The sequence below is a fragment of the Schistocerca serialis genome, chromosome 6, assembly GCF_023864345.2.
Source record: "Schistocerca serialis cubense isolate TAMUIC-IGC-003099 chromosome 6, iqSchSeri2.2, whole genome shotgun sequence".
In the NCBI taxonomy this organism is placed as follows: domain Eukaryota; kingdom Metazoa; phylum Arthropoda; class Insecta; order Orthoptera; family Acrididae; genus Schistocerca; species Schistocerca serialis.
The window spans coordinates 148444220-148451367 of NC_064643.1; positions in this window are offsets into that span (position 1 = coordinate 148444220).

Sequence of the window (7148 nt, forward strand, 5' to 3'; positions counted from 1 at the left end):
TCAGTCCCCTAGAACTTAGAACTACTTAAACCTAACTAACCTAAGGACATCACACACATCCATGCTCGCGGCAAGATTCGAACCTGCGACCGTAGCAGTCGCGCGGTTCCCGACTGCGCGCCTAGAACCGCTAGACCACCGCGGCCGGCCCGGAACTGTAGAGTTGCTGCCACATTGCACCACGTGCATTCGGTGAATACGACATGTTTCAGTAGTGAACCAAGAGGAAAAAGGTTCATAACTTCGGTAACTCAGTTCTGGGCTGCCAGAAGTTACATGGTTAATGTTGTCAAGTAAATGTGGGGTACTTCTCCCGGCACGTATCCACAACGCACGAGATCCCTTGCACGGCTATATGTTCCAACCTTCGACTACGGTGATCTGTTATGGCAATAGGAGGTTTCTGTAGATTGTTGCCGGCCGGAGTGGCCGAGCGGTTCTGGGCGCTACAGTCTGGAACCGCGCGACCGCTACGGTCGCAGGTTCGAATCCTGCCTCGGGCATGGATGTGTGTGATGTCTTTAGGTTGGTTAGGTTTAAGTAGTTCTAAGTTCTAGGGGACTTATGACCACAGCAGTTGAGTCCCATAGTGCTCAGAGCCATTTGAACCATTTTGTAGATTGTTCTTCGAAATGAAAAACCTTGACGTTAATCATTGACTAAACCTCCAGCAAAAAAAGAAAAAAGAGAGAGAGAGAGAGAGAAAGAGAGAGAGAGAGAGAGAGAGAGAGAGAAATTTTCGACTACGACATTTCTGTTCACACCAAAACGCCACACCTTATATTCTGTCACAACGATCTGTGTTAACTAGAATCAGGATAGAAAAGTGTCTGAACACTGTAGCATGTAATCTGAAACCAGGTTTTTAAGATTTGTAATATAAGGCTTTTCTTGTTAAATACGGCTGACATTCGTAAGTTTTACCACAGATACAAGCTCCTAAGACAAGGTTATGAGATATGAATGAAAATATTACTGGTTTCTCTTTGATTATTGTTAATGTCTCAGCGAAAATGAAAAACAAAAATTTTTTGGTGATAACGGAGTTGAGCATTGAATTCCGTGACGGCCAATGAAAATAGAGTGTTTTTATATTTTATTTTTATTGTGTGTGCTGTGGGTCGTTTGTGTCAGTTTTTCGTGGAACCGTGACTAACTGATGGCCGTGACACACAAAAAAAGAAAAGAGACTGTGAACCAAATTAGCTACGAATAAAAGAGCTGCAAGAACATTCGAAAAAGAAGCTGTGATAAACTTCGTAAGGCTGTGCTGTTGAGATAGCCGACGCTACAGTGTTAAGTATTGAGAAACTGACTGTGTAAATATGTTTTCCTTATGTACAGTCGCATGCTTTGGCTGTGCAAGGAGCAGAGGGAAGGAGTAAAACTAAAGGGGTACTTGTAAAGTTGTTGTCAGTGTGTTTGCACTAGATCTAACTTACGAGAGGCCTTCCCCAGTACCAAGACTTGACTTTCTGCGTCCAACCTCCCAACTGGGAGCGGAGCCCGTCGAGGTAGCCACACTGAAAAACCCAGCCAGACGTGTTCACAGCGGCCGGGCAAGGCTGGCCGCCGCCGAAGCGCGCGCGCGTCTGACGTCGCTCTAGTCTACTCTAGCCTAGTCTAGTCTATGGTACTACAGCCAACACACAGCGCCTCTGAGAAATAGGGAGCCTTTTGCGCACGGTGGAGATGTTCGAATGATGTGACGCCGTGCTTCTTTTCTGGAGCTGACTCCGACGGACTTCTTTCTGTCTTTCTATTGTCTGTCCCATCCCCCAACCAATTGGACAGGATGGGAAATTGTTTTCCAACGATTGCAACCTAGGAAACTGGCAACATTAACGTTTCATCAACGACGAGATCATTCGAGACGAAACGCAAGTTCGTGTTGAGTGAAGATGGGAAAAGAGAGGGCCCTTTCCTCTTCATAAGAAACATATCGGCATTCTCGTAAGTACTGTAGAGAGATCGCGGAAAACTTTATCTCGATGGCCAGACGGGGGATTGAAACTCAGTGCCCCGAAATTCAGATCCACGGCTTTAGTCAATGTAACAAAAAAAATCTCCGTCCGAACAGGCCGTGAAAGCCCAACGGTACCGACCGACCGCCGTGTCATCCTCAGCCCATAGGCGTCACTGAATCCGGATACGGAGGGGCGTGTGGTCAGCACACCGCTCTCCCTGTCGCTGTCAGTTTTCGTGACCGGAGTCAATGAGTCACGGTGCTTTCTAAATCCCATCGGTATGTGAGTGAGACGAAGAAGGGCATATTTAATTCATTCGCCTTACAAGGAAGAGGAACCTACTGCAGACATTTTTTCTTAGACTGTTCTTTAAGGACGTTCGGAGCATCCAGGGATTTTTCGTTGGTAGGAGGACTAGTAGAGGGTGCAGCCAGACTGTGAGACCAACTGCTCGACCGATTAGGAGCGGTTCCAGGGTCAAGAAACCCAACAACGACCGGTAGAGCGATGTTCTTTCACATGCCCCTACGTACCGCTTCGATGACGCCGTTGGCAGTGGATAACACGGGATTCGGTCGGACCCGATTGGCCCGTATATGGCCAGACTGCAGAGTTACACGACGCATTCGGAAACATGTCTTTCTTCTAGCATTTTTTGCCAAGAGGCAATGTCTACAAAGTAATGGATGGAGTAACGCCTGCTTCGTCGTGTGGAGCCCTGTGGCATCATCTCAGAAAAGTGTAGTCGTTTTGTGTGCTTGCTACACTTGGCATGTCTTCACACACTCGGATTAACCCAGTCGCACAAACTATTGATCTCCCCCTCAAAACAGCACACTGGTCACTTTGGAGCGTAGCGCTGTAGGACTGACTGGCACCAAGCGGCCACGTGACCTTTCACTTCTAACGTAACCCAAGGCTCTGATTACGTATGTATGTGCCAGTTGGTTGTATGGCACCAGCGTTGTAAGATGGGTAGTGGAGAGAGAATGGCAGCAAGGAGCTATCACGTTTAGTTGTGCCCCTGACAACAACATGAATGAAGTTGCCCGATTTGTTGATTCACCAACGTGTGCCTTTCCAACGTGCCTATGAGTAACGGTGTATGACTCATAGCCATGTAACTCGTCGTAGTACCAGTGGTTGCAGCAGGATCTTATCCAAAGTCTTGTCAGCAATAATCGGTTTCAAACCCGAAAGCGATTACTGCTGTCAGTGAATGCAGATCCAGTTCAACCAGTTTTCGAGCGAACATTACTAAAGGAACTGCACCCAGTGGAAAATTGAAGTGAGGTAAATCGCAAAAGTCCTTTGCTCACTGCGGCTTACAAGGCTGCAAGTCTCCAATCGAACAAACAGCACAGAAACTGGACAGAAGGAGTGTAGTCTGCCGGAACGAGTCGTAGTCTTGCCTCTTTTCGTCTGATGCACAGCGGTGGAACGACGAGGTGTTTAAATCGCAGCATGTGGAGCATGCAGTTCAGACCACATTTGGTTCTGTGCTGTTTTGGAAATGTTTTCCGTACCATCATCTTGACCAGGTGACCGTGGAAATGAACCGAGGTGTTTATTACAACATTCGTGATGATCAAATATCGCCCCTTCTTCTGCATCTTTGCAATGAGTCTGCTGTGGACACCGCCGTCTTCCAAGATGACAACGCGCTGTCTTAAACAAGCGGGCAGTGTCTCAGAGATTACGGGTTGCGAGGCAGGCGTTTTTCCGCAGAGGCGCTGTGGGGCCGAGGTAGCGTCCGTCAGTCGCACGCGCGTGCGGGGCGGTCCGTTTACAGATATCGCTGCAACAGCAGGAAGTTAACAGCTGCGACACACCAACAATAAACACACATCATCACCTACAAACACTTCTTAAAGAAAAATATACTATGGGTTTTCTATACAAAGCTAAGGTACATGTACAGACATATTAAACAGGGGTAGACTACAATCATCCGACATTTACAACGCAGAGATATAATGAAAACACTTCCTAGAGGTATTAGACACATTTTGCACTAAATTTTGACAAGACAACTAAGAAAACTTGGAGACTTAGAATGAAATTCTAATCTAGGGACTATAAAAGTTGACTATTGTCTAAATCTACTTTGATATATGAATGTGTTAGACATTAAAACAAATAGACATTTTCTCATGCACCCACGACTTCGGGGTTCATGCTCTAAACATGAAGAAGAGTCGTAGAACAGATTTTGCTACCACGAACAGTTGACTATACAGTGGATATTAGATTTTTTGTTGTTGTAAGTAATGTGTTACAGTCAACAGACATGTAGCAGAATTTGTAGGTGTACATGTTCCAGTTACATACCAGAGATTCACTCCATCGAAGTCGGTTCAACTTCAGAGATAACCTCGACATGGATCCTAGGGCCTTAGTTCCATTAATTACGCGACAAAATTTAAATAGTCGAAAGAAAATGGGTCAACACAGACCTGCCATGCGAAATGACAAGGGGACGTTTAAATAGCAACTTTTGTCTTGTTAGAATTCACCATTTTGCTCACTTTATAATTTATTTGCACAGATAACAGTCTTTTGCTTTATAACCATCATCAGGAGCCAAACGAAATAAAGGTATTTCATAATTTGTGAAACATGAACGTCGACCACTTACACGCAAACGGCAAAACAAGTAAGCTTCATTAATGAAGTCGATGGTGTCGTTGATACTCTGTTTCACTTCTTCACAATAAAACACACAATCTCGCAGAATACGGATGATACAGAAAATAAGATACATGTTGAGTTGATTTTTCGCAGCAGTACAGCCTGCATGTAGGACAAACAGGAATTCTGACAGCAGGAACCGACTGACGTTTGAAAAAATGGACTGTCCATCTCCCCACTGCTCTGTTGTGACTCCAGCGCGGACGTTAAATGTATCTGTGCTATTCAGCCAAAACGCAAAAATTACGGTTCGCTGTAGTGCTCATTCTCGCGAGCTGGTTGACCTACTGAACAACAAAAATAAGGGTCAGAAGTGCGAACAGATCGTTTTGGAACATGTTTACTGGTCTCCCCTCTCATCCCCAAACCCCTAATAGTAGGAGCAGCAAGACTATCTTACAGTACTTCTATACCAATAATGAGTCACCTATGTAAGAAATTCAGTTGAAATTGCTCCAGGTATTGCTGAGTTATGCTTTTGTGTCACCCCTTTCCACGCTCACCTTGAGCAATAGGGGTGTCTTACTGTCACAGTAAATTTTCGAGATAGCAAGTTTGCCAAGGCTTCAGGCGTTACAGAGATACTCTGATACGTCAGTATCTCTGCACGCCCTCCCCTACCCCTAGGACTGAAATTTCATCGGAGAAGTGACCAAAATGCCTAAAGACCCAGAGACCTAGGATTCGATACTAGGATCAGCCGTTATTGAAAATGTTTATGGCTTCTCGCCCCACTTCCCCCCTTCCCCTCCCATCTTGGATCATAGGGTGGTAGGGATATATATACAGAGGGGTCCAAAAAGTATCCACTGTTTAAAAGTCCATAACTCGCAAACTAATTGACGGAGTTGTCTCATTTTTGGTGAAAGTGTAGCTTAAATGGTTCAAATGGCTCTGAGCACTATGGGACTTAACATCTATGGTCATCAGTCCCCTAAAACTTAGAACTACTTAAACCTAACTAACCTAAGGACAGCACACAACACCCAGCCATCACGAGGCAAAGAAAATCCCTGACCCCGCCGGGAATCGAACCCGGGAAACCGGGCGCCGGAAGCGAGAGCGCAACCGCACGACCACGAGCTGCGGGCGTGTAACTTAAAGTCCAACTTAAAGATATCACTGCAGGTGTTCTAAATGGTCACCATTAACATCCACACACAAACGATGCCGCCGAACTGCAGCACGGACTACTGACTGCAACGTGTTCAGTTGGATATTTGCACATGAATGTTCGATGGATTCTCGAATTCATCCAATGTGCGTGGCTTTTCGATAAACGACGTCCTTTGGTGTTCCCCAGAGGAGTTAGTTCTGGGGAACGTGGTGGATACTCCACAGCACCTCTATGGCTTATCCATCTTCCTGGTAGGTTTTCGTCGAGATACCCCCTAACACGATTTTGGTAGTGGGCTGGGGTACCTTCTTGTTGAAACTAAACTCTTCCGTCTCCATACAAGTCTCGGATGGCAGGTAAAATGGATGTCTGAAGCTTCTGAACGTACACATCACCGGTAACTGTGCCGTCAAAGAAGAATGGCCCAATGTGGTGTCACCGCCAGACACCACACTTGCTAGGTGGTAGCCTTTAAATCGGCCGCGGTCCATTAGTATACGTCGGACCCGCGTGTCGCCACTGTCAGTGATAGCAGACCGAGCGCCACCACACGGCAGGTCTAGAGAGACGTACTGGCACTCGCCCAGTTGTACAGCCGACGTTCATAGCAAAGGTTCACTGACAACTACGCTCTCAATTGTCGAGACGATATTTAGTATAGCCTTCAGCTACATTTGCTACGACCTAGCAAGGCGCCGTATTCAATTGATAATTAATATTATGAAACATGTACCGTAACGAGAGATGTTCTACAATTGTGGATTAAAGTTAAGTATTACATCAACTACTTACTTTATTTGCAATTCTCAAGATATTGTCCTGTTCCAGACCTCACGCCAGTCAGCGTGTAATTAAACGCGTGCATTTCGGCCTCCTCTAGAAACACAGTGTTGGCTCTTCTGCCAACACTACAAATTGGCGACGAGGATACAAACGGTCTCCTTTACATATAACTAATTTACTTGTGTCATGGCTTCGCCACAATCTCCAGATGTACTGTCCGAATTTTATCGCTTGCAGAATCAGCAGACGCAGGCCTTCTTGGATGCCCTTGGACAGCTCGTCCAGGGTCAACGTGCAATGCAAAACGATGCAGCCGCCGCCGCTCCACCGCTACCGCAGGCACAACACACAGTTGCACCACCTTTTCGTCCATTTGATGCGGCGATGGAAAGCTGGACGGAGTGGTCACGCCAATTTGGATTCCATGTCGCCGCCTACAGAATTCAAGGTAATGAGCGGCAGCCTCGCTTATTATCATGTGTCGGCGTCCAGACGTACCGTGTGATAGTGAAAGTGTTTCCCCGACGCGACGTAGCAACTCTGTCCTACGACGAAATTTTGTCTGCATTGGATGCATATTTCAAAGAATC